Genomic DNA, 14,174 nt, shown 5'->3' with positions numbered 1-14,174 from the left:
GCCCTATTTAGTTACTGTGAGGCCGCTAATCACTTTGCATTAACATAAGATATTGGCCCTGAGATATATTGTGGTGTGGCGGGTGGGGTTGGTGGGGCTGCTTGTGGAGGCAGGGAGTTAAGTTGAAAATTATGGATGGAACACCAGTTTTGTGCCCTGCCCAATATCATGCTCCATTGACTTCACCCAAGCCTGACAATTTCCAATGGGCAGTTTAGGATGAAACTTTCCCCTTGGGTGCAAATAGTAATGAAAAATATTTTTGCGTGATGAATGAAGTTTGGCAGGAGTGTTCCTTGGAGAATATTTGAACATTTTATTCACTCGCAGTATGTGAACATTTCTGGCAAGGTCAGCGTTTGTTGCTCATCACTAATTACCCTTGAGAAGGTGGAGGTGAGCTGCCTTCTTGAACCACTGCAGTCCATGTGATGTAGATACACCCACAGCGCGGTTAGGGAGGGAGTTCCAGGATTTTGACCCAGCAACTGAGAAGGAACGGCAATATTATTCCAAGTCAAGATGGTGTGTGACTTGGAGGGGAATTTGCAGGTGTGGTGTTCCCTTGCATTTGCTGCCTTTGTCTTTGTAGGTGATAGAGACCATGGGTTTGGAAGGTGCTGTTGAAGGAAATGTGGAAAATTGCTGCAGTGCCATTTGTAGATTGTACACACAGCTGCTGCTGTGCATTGGTGGTGGAGGGAGTGAATCTTAAAGGTGTGTGTCAGGGTGCCGACCAAACAAGCTGCTTTGTCCTGGATGGTGTTGAGCTGCTTCTGAGAACGTAAATAAGAAACAGAACTGAACCAAGGTGAAAGGTATGAGTCAATCTTTAAAGACATGCCTCAAATAAAAGAGAATGGAAAACTACTCAGGTGTGATTGTTATATACAACATTTTGATTCCATTTCAAATTTAACCAGTGAAATATGAAAATGTCGGATTCGACTTTGCCTACTCCAGTTTCTGTTTGAACTTCACCACTTTCTGACATTTCATAGAAACTGCTTTCCCATGTTGAAACATGATCCTGGATATGTGTTTTTGGTCTGTGTCCATGCTTCATAGGTGCTCATTGATTAAGGTTGTGCCTGAGTTTGATGCAATGTGGAATGGGGCAATAGAAGGACTCTTAACTGAAATTGGAACTTCTTCAGTGAATTACGAGATGTTAGCTTTGATTGTCCCACTGGAAATGTAGTGGGGCTCACGTTCCTGACCTGAAGTAATGCCTACTGCTTGCAACTTTATAGGGTCAGCCTAATTTAACTGTGGCTGTGCAAGCGAGTCACCAGAGGGACCCCATGGATGCTGCTGCTACAAAATTTAAAGTGCTGCAGCAATGTGAAGAGGCCGGCATCAAGTTTGTTGTGACTTTAGTAGCTGGAGGTGTAGCTGGTGCAGGTGGTAGAATTAGTTTTCAGGTTTTGCTTGTACAGCAGGTGGAATAACTGACTGTTTCACTCATAAATCAAAGAACTACAAGGTCACTGTTCCTCAGACAAGTGGAGATACGTGCATCATTACTTGCCTATTCTCAAGTGGTGGGATGATGTGGGCGAGTGTAAGAATCCTCTAGTGACCTCTCTTTGGGTTGAATTCCCATTGGAAACTGCATTGTGACACTACAGCAGCCAGAGTATAATGAAGACAATGGGCAGAACATTGAGCTCGGTGGGCGGGCGCGCACCTGACCCGGCTGAGCATAAAATGATGTGCAATGACTTCGGGTGGGCGCCCTGGCGTCATTGCATGGTCCCGCAATATTTCGTTCGACAGGTGCAAGCTGGAATCAGCAGCGCCTGCCGACAATTAAGAGGCCAATTAAGGCCATTTAAAAGGGAATTAAATTCATATTTACACTGTCATCCAACCTTACAATTGGCAGGCAGGTGAAAACACCAAGCGGCCTTTGCACCTTTTAGGAAACCTCATCCAGGGGTGGGATGAGGTTTCCTAAAGCAAATAAAAATAAAAATAAAATAAAAATTTTGCACTTGAATTAAAAGCATGTCTCTGCTCATGTGACAGAGTCACATGGGGGGACATGTTTTTTGACATTTTATTTAGTTCATTAAGTTATTTTATACAGTGCTTCATCTCCCTGAGGCTCGGAGCTGCCTCAGGGGGATTGAAGCACTCTTTCACCTGCACGCACGAAGTTTGCACTAGGCCCACTTGTCCTTCTCCCCATGCCCGCACAGGATGCACTGAACGCTGCCACTCATGTTCCACGTTGGGTGGGCCAGCAGTGCTGATCGTGGCCATGGTCAGCTTCCCAACCATCCCTGCCCGCCCCAACCGAGCACTCCCACCAGGGGCTAAATTATGCCCAATGCCACAGAAACTGCCAAAGACTATTCAAAGACCTCTTTGTCAACAGGTAAAAACAAACACAAGAAAATTTTGACATTGGACCAACTAGTAACTAGCTTCTTTAACGTAATTGCCATGTGAAGCTCAGTGTTCATTTAATGCTGAACACCAATTTATAGTTTTATGAATGATAGTTTGATGCGTTGGTTTGCATGAGTTTGCTCACAAATGGATGGATGTTACTTTATCACAAAGCTGGGTTAGAAGAGTTTCCAAATGAGGAAATGTTTATAACATTATTTTGTTCTCAGGGAGAAGGGGAGCACAAGTACTTCTCTGGGTCCCATAAGAAAATTTTAGGCCTTTCATTTGCTAAATTCCCTCCCTGATCATAAGGCTCTCCATACAATTTAACTATAGTAGCTGGGACGATTAGCTCTGTCTCCATTGATGGTTTCCTGTTGCCCAGCATTTTGCTCCCAGCCAACAGCCAGAAACTTCTTCCTACAAGTTTAAGGCAGGAAACAATCTAGGGCAATGCACATGAGACCTGGGAATTAAATTATCCAGACCTCACATTGCCAAGGTCAGGGCAGTTTGCCACCTATGTCAGCCCTCGTGTTGTATTTTGCACCTTGAAGATATGCAGAGATGATACAGATCAGGTTCTTTATGTGAACAGGACTTTATTACAAAAACTTTTTTAAAATGTTGGCAGCATCCTTTCTGTTTCTCTTTCTCTGTAACCACACCTACAGGCTTAACTAACAGCACACAGCACAAAGAACAGTTGACAGACACACACAATCAAACATTGAACAACTGAACAATTGAACACAACACTCCACAGATACTCCATCTCTCACTGTTCCTTTGATAGAGGAGGCTTGGGTGCTACAATTGCAAGCAGAATTCTGTTTTTGTTTTGGATTTCCAGCATCCGCAGTTTTTTTGTTCTTATATGGAAGTGTAGTGTGCTGAACTGTGATTTATCAGGATATAACACAAAATGGGCCTTAATTGTTCTGCAAAGGATTATAACTCAACCTGCTAACCAAGCAACCATTGCTGCTGTTACAGTCTTTTTTGGAGCAGGTGGCTCTGCTTTTAAATTCCCAACCAAGTTAAAATTGAGGTTTTGGTGCCTAAGTATCACACTTATAGTTCCCACTGTCTGATGAAGCCCTCAATTGTCATTCCTGGGATCCATTGTCCTAGTTCAAAAGTCATTGTTGGTGAACCCATGTTCTTGTAATTTATGAATAACTTGTTCATAGAATAAAAGAGGTGATTTTGATTTTAGAATCAATGAGAATTATTTAAAAGTCCATTAATTGTTCATTATGATATCTGGTAAATAAAAGTGGACAATTTGTTAAGGCTGTGAAGATTTAATTCTTCATTGTAGTTAATGAAAATTCTCACTGTCATGCACTGAACAATTTTCTGTAAGTTTATACTAGAAAAAATACAATGTAAGCAGAAGAATTTGTGAGGGCTAGAAAACTTTGTTTTGTCCACAAAATATAGATGAGATTGAATATTACTAGTGTGTCAGTGAAAACATTCCGCTGTGGATAATCGATAATAATCTATTTTCATTTTGTTCTTGAAATTGTTTCCAGTTTTTCTGAATACTGGAACAGAATATTGCCTTACTGCCACTACAGTGCCCGTAGTTGAAATACTGGATGGCAAAATATCATGAAGGAAAAATTTAAAGCTTAAGTGAGCATAAAAAGAACCCATTTATATGTGTTGTCATAATAACCCTTGTGCATTCCTCAAAAAATGACAGTGAGAAAACCTGCACATATGTTACGAATTTTAATAGGAAATTATTCCATAGACAGAACCTATGCAAAATTAAACACATGTAAAAACACAATTCTGCTGAAATGCAAATAATAATTTTGTGGAGTCTCTGCCCAGGAAAAGCCAACAATATCCATCAATAAAGTTTGGAGCATGGATCATTAACCATTGACAGGCCATGTGGGAGGAGGACTTAGGTTCTGTCCAAGGAAACATCAAAGGGCAAAGGCAGTAACATGGAATTGGGATGGATGGAGTTGGTAGCAAAGTCTTGGAATTAATTCACTATGAATTGATGGAATTGCGGACTGGTGTGTGAGGCTACCTGGGATGAACATATTCGTAGACAGGAGAATGATTCACTGAAGATGTCCTGAATGAAGTATTATTTTCACAGCAAAAATCTTTGTGATTCATTTAGGAAACTTGGTCCAAGTGAATGGAGGTCATGTGGCACAGTAGTAGCATCCCTACCTCTGGGTCAGAAGCTCGGGGTTCAAGTCCCACTTCAGGACTTGATGGCCATGAAAGGTCGATTCATAATGCACTCAAGCAGGTTGATTATCAGCCTGTAAATCTTTTCAATATGCCTGATGGCAGGCAGTAAGAGTGGGAGAGATTCCTGGTCAGCCACACTGCAGAAGGCAAAAACAAACCACTGTTTGTACTTAGCCAACCATTATCATGGACCAATCCAATTGAAGTTCATGGTCACCAATGCCATCTTAGGGCATGGTATCTGAAGGAGGACTACCAACTTAGCTATGGTCCTTTCTGCTGCAAAAGGTAATTCACCCAACTTTTGATTTTTGGGTAGAATGCATAGAATATACGGCACAGAAATAGGTCATGCAATCCATGTCAGTATTTATGCTGCGTATGAGCCTCGTCCTATCCTTCCTCACCTAACTTTATCATCTTGATCCTCCAGTCCCTTCTCCATCATATGCTTATGTGTCTTCCCCTAAAATGTATTTATATTGTTCACGTCAGCTGCACTCTGTTCCATGTTTTCACCATTCTCTGAGTAAAGAAATTCCTTTTGAACTCCCAATTAGATCTCTTGGTGACTTTCTTGTATTGATGACCTCTAGTTTTGCTCTTTCCCATAAGTGGAATTACTCTCTCCCTCTATCTACTTTAAAACTTTTCATAGTTCTAAAGAGCTTGATTAAATCACCCCTCAACTTGCTCTTCTCAAGGGCCTCAGCCTGTATCCTTTCCTGGTAGGTATAACCATGTATTTCTGCTATCATCCTAGTAAATTTTGCATCAAGTAATTTGGAACATACATCTGAGAGGTCTGATGCAAACAACGCTTCCATAATGGATTACTAATTTCCACATTCCAGTGATAATACTATCCACCATGCCTTAAATTTGAATCTTAATTCGGAGTGGAATATAATGTCCTTGTCCTTAATAACTGGTGACAGTAGCATTTGTATACAAACCGCACAATCCTAAAGTTGATCTTCACTGGAAAATAATATAAAAATTACTAATGATGATGGTAGAACTTTCTTGTTGAAGGCATGAGGGACAAATTGGCTGAGGTGGATTGGGGAAATACATTAAAAGGTATAACTGTAAATAGGCAATAGATTGTCTTCAAAGAACTATTACATAGTTTACAGCACCTATACATTCCTTCAAGGTGCAAAAACCCAAAAAATGTCAGTCAACGTGGCTGATAAAGAAAGTTAAGGATAGTATAAGATTAAAAGAAAAGGCTTATAAAGTTGTCGGAGGTAGAAGTGAACCTGAGGATTGGGAGGTTTTTAGAATACAGCAAGAAACTGGTAAAGAAAGGGAAAAAAGAATATGAAAGCAATCTAGAAAAGAACATAAAAACGGACTGTAAAATCTGCTATAGGTATATAAAAAGGGAGATTTTGGCTAAGACAAATGTGGGTCCATTACAGGCAGAGTCAGGAGAATTCATAATGGGGAATAGACAAATGGCAGAGTAGCTAATGATTACTTTGTATCTGTTTTCACTGAGGAAGATACAGAAATCTCCCAGACTTAGAGATCCAAGGGACTAGAGAGAATGAGGTGTTAAAGGAAATTAATATAAGTAAGAAGGTTGTATTGAAAAAATTAATGGGACTGAAAGTTGATAAGTCCCCAGGACCTGATATTCTGCATCCCAGAGTGTTGGAAGAGGTTGCTATGGAGATATTGGATGTATTGGTGATCATTTTCCAAAATTCTATAGATTCTGGAATGGTTCCTGAAGATTGGAAGGCAGCAAATGTCACCCCACTATTTAAGAAGGGAGGGAGAGAGAAAACAGAGAATTACTGACCTGTTAGCCTTATCAGTATTAGGGAAAATACTAGAGTTTATTATAAAGGATGTGATAATTGGATACTTGGATAATCATAATCTGACTGGGCATAGTCAGCATGGATATGCGAATAGGAAATCATGTTTGGCGAACTTGTTGGTGTTTTTTTAGGATGTTACTAACAAAATTGATGGATGTAGTATGCTTGGATTTTCAGAAGGGTTTTAATAAGACCCCCACACTGAAGGTTGATTAGCAACATAAAAGCACATGGGATAGGAGGCAATACAGTGGCATGGATTAAGGATTGGCTAACAGGCAGAAAACAGAGAGAGGGAGTAAATGAGTCATTCTCGCATTGGCAGGCTATGAATAGTGGGGTACCACAAGGATCAGGACTTGGGCCCCAGCTGTTCACAATATATATCAATGATTTGGATGTGGGGACCAAATGTAATATTTCCAAGTTCACAGATGATACAAAGCTAGCTGGGAATGCATGTTGTGAAGAAGATGTAAAGCAGCTACAGGAGGATTTGGACGGACTTAATGAGTGAGCAAGAACATGGCAGATGGAATATAACGTGGAAAAATGTGAGGTTATCCACTTTGGTAGAAAGAACAGATGTGCAGAGTATTTCCTAAATGGTAAGAGATTAGAAAATGTAGATGTACAAAGGGACCTAGGCGTTCTTGTCCATAAGTCACTGAAAGCTAACATGCAGGTGCAGCAGGCAAATAGGAAAGCTAATGGAACGTTAGCCTTTATCACAAGAGGATTTGAGTACAGGAGTAGTGAAGCCTTGTTTCAATTGTTTAGAAACTTGGTTAGACCACACCTGGGGATGAACTTTCTCCTTGTCATGGGGTGATTGGACGGGAACGGGCATGGGCGAGCGTGCAGCTGATCGCCGCCCGTGATCATGGGCTGGCCAATTAAGGCCACCCAGCGTGATGTGCACCTAGAAGTGTTGTGTGCTCCCTGTGTGGGCGTGGTGAGTAGGCTGTGTTGGGGCTTGTGCCTTTTTGCGCGTGCGCACAAAAGAATGCAGAAATCTCCCCGAGGCATGGAGCTGCCTCAGAGAGATTAGCTTGATCTTTAAAAATTTTATTAAGTGTCACATGAGCTGGGATATGTCAATGAATTGTATTGAAAAATTTTATTAAACTTTAAAAACCTTCAAGAAGCCTCATCCCACCCATGAATGAGGTTTCATGATAAATGCAAAGGCCATCTGGGCTTTTTGCCTGCCCGCCAACCTTAACTGGGCAGCTCAGTTAAGTATTTTAATTGATATTTAAGTGGCCTTAATAGACCTTTGACAGTTCAGCGGGTGCGCAGCCAACTCCGGTGTCCACCCGCCGAACTAAATATCTGAATGTCGTGCGGTGATATTGGGACGCATGCCCGACGTCACCCAGCTTCATTTTACATGTCGGCAAGCAGAGCCTGTCCCCGCTCACTGATTCGAAGATTCTGCCCCTGGAGTACTGTGTGCAGTTTTGGTCCCCTTACCTCAGAAAGGATATTATTGCCATTGAGGGAAAGCAACAAATGTCTACCAGACTTGTTCCCAGAATGACGGGACTGTCTTATGAAGAGACAGTGGGGAAACTGGGCCTGTATTCTCTGGAGTTTTGAAGAATGAGAGGTGATCTCATTGAAATCTACAAAATACTTAAAGGAATAGACAGGGTAGGTGCAGGTAAGATGTTTCCCCTGGTTGGGGAGTCTAGAACCAGGGGGCACAATTTCAAAATAAGGGAGAAGCCACTTAGGACCGAGATGAGGAGCAATATCTTTACTCAAAGGGTTGTGAATCTTTGGAATTCTCCACCCCAGAGTGGTGTGGATGCTGTCATTGAGTATATTTAAGGCAGGGATTGATAGATTTCTGATTAACAATAATGCAAAAGGTTATGGGGATAGTGTGGGTAAAAGGCATTGAAGTGTTCGATTAGCCATAATCATATGAATGGTGGAGCAGTCTCGATGGACTGAATGGCCTTCTCCTGATCCTAAATTTTAATCATGTGCAACAAGAATAATTCTTTTGTTGCCCCTGTGGCAAATCATGGGCAGCTGTTTCTGTGGGGTTGTTCTACTTTTTATTGTGCAGCGTGTTAACGTGAGTGTCACATGCTGTACACAGAGTCGGCAAATTTTGACAACAGTCAGCTACAGGACAGACCCCTCGCTATTTAAAGGCATCACCATCTAACTTTAAGGTGAAGTGCTTTTGACTGTTTATTTGCTGCTGCAGTGTTTGTAGAAATATGTGTTTGAGGAATTGGAAGAATTTCTTTCACTCAGAAAGAAGTGGTTTTGGGCCGTGGGAAGGAGTTATATGATTTTTGACGGTCACAGTGGTTCTGTACACCAAGAGACAGGACTTCACTGACTTTTCTTTAAGCAGATGGAAGCAGATGTAGCAGGCATATGGGTTTTCCAGGATAGTGGCTTCCCTATGGTGTCGGGAACTGTTGACTGCACACACATGGCCTTGCGAGTGCTGCATCTCAATAGGAAGTTTGGCCACATTTCCAAATAACACCTCTAAATGTGTAGTTGGTGTGTGACCATGCCCAGAGCATCATACTAGTGAATTCCCTCTATCCTGGTAGTAGTCATCATGCTTTCATCCTGAACCAGTCAGCTGTCCCAGCCATCTTTGAGCCACCATGTTGCATCAGCGGTTGGTTGCTCAGTGATGAGGGGTACCCACTGTACACATACCGAAGGACTCTCCACTGCCACCTGACCACGTGTGGACAGCACTTGTACAGTGCAAGCAAAGCTTCAATATGGCACATTGTGGAGCAGACTATTGGCATCCTGAAGCAATGGATCCACTGCTTGATCTGTTCAGGGGAGACCTTCACACCATCATCCCTACTCATGTTGGTTTGCTATGTCCTCCACATCCCAGACATCATGAGGGCATAGCCCTTGTCACTAGGCCTTCAGTGACCATCTCAGTAAGAGGAGTGGGAGGAAGGGAAGAAGGAGGAGGAGATGGAGGAAAGGAGGCAGCATTCATATCATTGTTCCAGATGTGTTGTCTGTGAATATCTCATTATACTCCAGTTCCCCTGAAAAAAAATCACCAGATGACTAAGGTCCACACTTCCCAGCCTTTCTATCTCCATCTCTGGTTCCAGGCTATCATAACATCCTCTTGGCCAAAATCCAGAAATAAATGATTCCACAACACAACCATTTGAGACAATTTATCCAATAACAGTTCTGAAAATACATGCTAGACAGAGCTATTCATCCTTGTGAATATCCTTAGTGCCTGAGTTGGAAATGCCTTTGCCAGTCCTAGTGATCATATACACTGCTACGTCTGTGGCTCCAGCATGTGGGAGGCTATTGACTTTCAATGGAGGAGACCACAGATAGCTTTGGAGGGTGAGCTCCATCAGTTCTAAGCTTTGATGTCAGACTGCACCATCTTGGCATGGGTGCCAGAAGTTGGATTGGCTGGTTGGCAGGTAAAGCTGGGGTACTGGTGGGAGCACAAATTCTGTATCTTGAGAGAAGGCAGCAGGATTGTGCACCAAGGAGCCACACCCCCGGAGCAATGCATTAGCTGAGACATTGCCCATCAGATGCTGCATCATGACCGGGTCTGTAAGTGCTGTTATGGAGTTGGCTGCCACTTTCAGGATGGAAAGGATAGACAATAATTTTTACATAAAGCCTTGTGCCAAGTTGGAGCCGGAGTGCTCTATGCTCCTTGATAGTGAGATGAGGCTGTCAGGCTGGTCAATGCACCAGTATCGTTGGTGATATGCAAATAAGTTTGAGTGCAAACTTGGAGAAAAACATGTCTTCTCAAAACTAGTGCAATTTAGGGCACAAATTGCACCCAGATCACCAATTATGTACAAAATAGAAATTCTAGACCTTACCGTTGATATAATTACCACTGTTACAAAGATCATGCCTCTATCAGTAGAGAGAACACAGGCATCTGAATTATGTTCTTACCTCACCTTAACAGAAGAAAATGAGGAGATCTGATTCTGAGAGTAGATTTGTGGACATGCATGAACTGAGATGGACAAGAAGTAGTATGTCTGGGGAGGATGAAGTTCATTCCGGAAGGATAGGAATTATTCCAAATCTAGAAAGAAACAAAGTGAGCACACTATAAAGAACTTTCTATGGTCAGCTCCTTTGCAACAGTATGTAGCTCTACAGACAGATGTCTGCTCGTGCAGTGAGTGATCTAATAGGGATAGCAGGAAATTGGACTTATGGGTTACAACAACTTCAAGGTTACTGGTCACATTAAGTAAGATATTTCAGAGTTCTTTTAGAAAGGTTCTAAAGTCATTTTATCTTGTTGGTTGTCTTTGTCAAGGATGAAGGAAGAGGAGAACTGAAGTTGACCAGCAAAATTAAGTGAAAGGAGTGATGCACAAAATGGAGCCTATGGACAAGTGATAATGCAGTTCAATGCCCAAGATACTGTTTGATAATGCTCCATGATCATGTGATTTTCTTGGCAAGTCAGGGCATCCTTCCCTAAGGATAGCTTTTCAGCATACTTGGAGCAGGTGGAAGCTGAATTGAGTTGACTACTGCCATTGGCAGTGTCAGTCCTATGGCTCATGTCAGCACCAGGTGTCTTTTCAGCAGATGGCACAGCCCTGCATTTGGCGGCTCCTTGCTAACACAGAGCTTGTGGAGCTAGTTCCCCATGATCATTAACAGCCATATGTGCTTTTGGCTTCAGTTATGCCTAGTGGTCAATTTAGCTCTTATGCTTGTTGATCTCTCACTCATGTCAGTGTTCATTTAATGTCATACAAGGCATAGAATGCTATGAACTTAGGGCTTTCTAAGTTCCCTTTAGCATTAAGATTAGTCAGGGCTTCACGTGTTTTATTCATGCAAGCAGAGTTGCAGTCATAATCTCCCATTGGAAATTGGTAAGGCTCTCATGGACCTTACAAAGTGAGGCAGAAGCATGTCTCTCTCAGTAAATGTGAGCGAGATGGTGCCAGTTTGTGGGTGCAGGCTGCTTCTAATTTAATCTGGCTTACCTGCAGCCCCCCCACCCCCCCACCCCACTGATCCCCTTCTTCATTCTGCAAAAGGTTCATTATAGGAGGATTATTTTTGCTGCAATTGTTGTCTTTGCAAAGAAAAAACATTGGTGGTCTCACAACTATCACAGAAGTTCTCGACCATGTGACAGCTATAAAACAAAGAATAATAAAAAAAACTTCAGGCATTGCCCTGGGAATGCTTTCTCAATTCTCAGGGGTGGCCACTTAAATGTAATTCCACTGCACCAGTGTGATTAGTAACCCTGGAGACCATAATAAATGATTGGGAACAAGAATCAGCAATATGTGGGCCAGAACATCAGGATGGATGTTTTGATGAAATCATCAGGACTACTTCACCATATTACAATAAAGCTGCACTCTCCCCCAACCCACCCACCCTTTCAAACTCACATTCAGGCTGATAAAAACATAAAATCTGGCATAATGAATTTCAACATTTTTCTGTTCCGATATACCCGCTTCACTGTTCAGAAATTCTATTGTACTATTTCAGCAAGGATTAAACCCAGGTGATGCTTTTCACCAGCACCCTCTGTATCCTCAGATGAACACTGATGCTACTATACCCAAAATTCACCACTCCCAAAAATCCAGAAGGAAGCCATGCTGTAAGGGATCTCAGCTTGAAAATCAGCGATATAGTGTTGTCACTCAATACATGGTGTGCTGGAAGCGCAACATTGGTAATTTAATGTACAAAGATTCAGGCTCTAATTTCTAGCATGTTTACAATGCTGTGAACATGGGGCAAGAAAATATTAGCATTTCATTCAGTGTTATACATTGGCTTGATTTCCTTCATCAGCAAAGCAGCTCTGAGTCATTTAGAATTCTTTGACAGGACTTCACAGAGCCACAAGAAGAAAGTTACTTTACTGCATAACCCAATGAAATCTACCTTCTAGTAAGTTGGGATAATTCATTATATAAGTTAGAATGTGATGACAGAAACCACATACTGCTTATTGTATGGAACATCCCAATGATTCACTTAGGGGCTTGTAAGTGATCTGTTTTTTTTAGCTGTCAGCAAAACAGCTGAATAAGTTGAACTATATCATGAGATGACGGATAAAACCATCTAACCATCGATGAGGGCAGGTGTTTTTGCTGGGGAGCTGGTTCAAAGAGGACCTTAGTTTTCTGGGTGTTTAATGAAAGGCCCATTTTCTCAAACTTAGAGGGGAAGGTAGAGCGGAATCAGAGTAATCAAAAATTGAATCATGATATTCACAACAAAGCTCGTACATTCACTGTAGGAAACAAAGTATTTGTGTGGAATTTCTGCAGTGAACCATGTTGGGTTCCTGGAACCATTGTCTCGGAGACAGGTCCCTTATCCTTCCTGGTGGAAGTGGAAGACAGAATCGTTTGAAAACAAGTGGACCATATTTGTAATAAAGGGACATTCCAACAACCAACTATTCCTCCTCCTATTAACTTTGAATCATCAATCCCTGATTAATCGACCTAGAATAGAATGCCCGATGACTCCATAGAGTTGCCTAGCCCAGAATTACCATTTGCTAATGATGTGCCTTGTGCTGCAATTCCTGATCATGTTGATCCTGTGGAGGAACCTCAACTGGTAGAGCTACGCTACTGTAACCGAATAAGGAAAGCACCTCAGAGACATCATCTGAAGTTGTATATATTTTCATGTTGCTAGATATTCAAATGTTATCTGTAAATAGAAATTGTAATACGAAAAGGGGGAGGAAATATAGGGCAACATTTTCCCACAGTCGAGGGGGAAGTGCGGGAGTGTGTGCGGGCGGGCTTCCGATCGACACCCCCAGTCGGGGGTGTGCTGCCATTTTACGTGGGCGAGTCAATTAAGGCCCGCCCAGCATGATGTCCACCAGGTCGCGCATGCACACAAAAGTGCGCACAGATCTCCCTGAGGAAAAGGGCCGTCTCAGGGAGATCGGCTCCGATTTCAAACTTTCAATAAAGGTGATAAAAAAATTTCCCTGTCATGTCCCCTCATGTGATATTGTCACATGAGTTGGGACATGTCCATAATTTTTATTTAAACATTTAATTAAAATTTAAATGCCCTCATGAAACCTCGTCTCGTGGATGAGGTTTCATGTTTTTTCAGAAGCCCACCTGGGCTCCTGGCCTGCCCGCCAACCATAAGGCAGATCCATCAATCATGTTAATTAGTTTTTAATGGCCTTAATAGGCTGTTACAGCTGCGCACCCGCTGAACTGAAAATCTAAATGACACGGGGTGATGTCGGGATGCATGCCCGACGTATCCCCGCATCATTTTACGATTTGGCGAGTGGGCCTCACTTCTGCTCACTGACTGGGAAAACCTGCCCATTGTAACTGAAGATATAGTCTTTCCTGCTGCCTATCAGGGGTCATGTGATGTTTTTTAGGCTCCAACCAATGAGCCTTAAGCTTAGGTAATCCGGGGGAGTGGAGCTTCCTGACAAGACTCCTGATTGAGCATGTAGTATCTGAAAAGCTCTCTGTGGTAAAGTTTATCTGTTTCTTGTTGAAACCTGTCTGCTCCATCAAGTTATTACACTGTCTATGAGTTCCACCCCTTTGGATGAGATGCATAATTTTAATCCATTAACGTAAACACGAGTGCTGGACATTAATTGTGAGCAGATGAACTATATATTGGATAGACAAGAGTCTTGAT

The sequence above is a fragment of the Carcharodon carcharias genome, chromosome 9 (assembly GCF_017639515.1).
Source record: "Carcharodon carcharias isolate sCarCar2 chromosome 9, sCarCar2.pri, whole genome shotgun sequence".
Taxonomy (NCBI): domain Eukaryota; kingdom Metazoa; phylum Chordata; class Chondrichthyes; order Lamniformes; family Lamnidae; genus Carcharodon; species Carcharodon carcharias.
The sequence above is the reverse complement of the archived record's forward strand: the minus strand, read 5'-3'. Positions refer to the sequence as shown.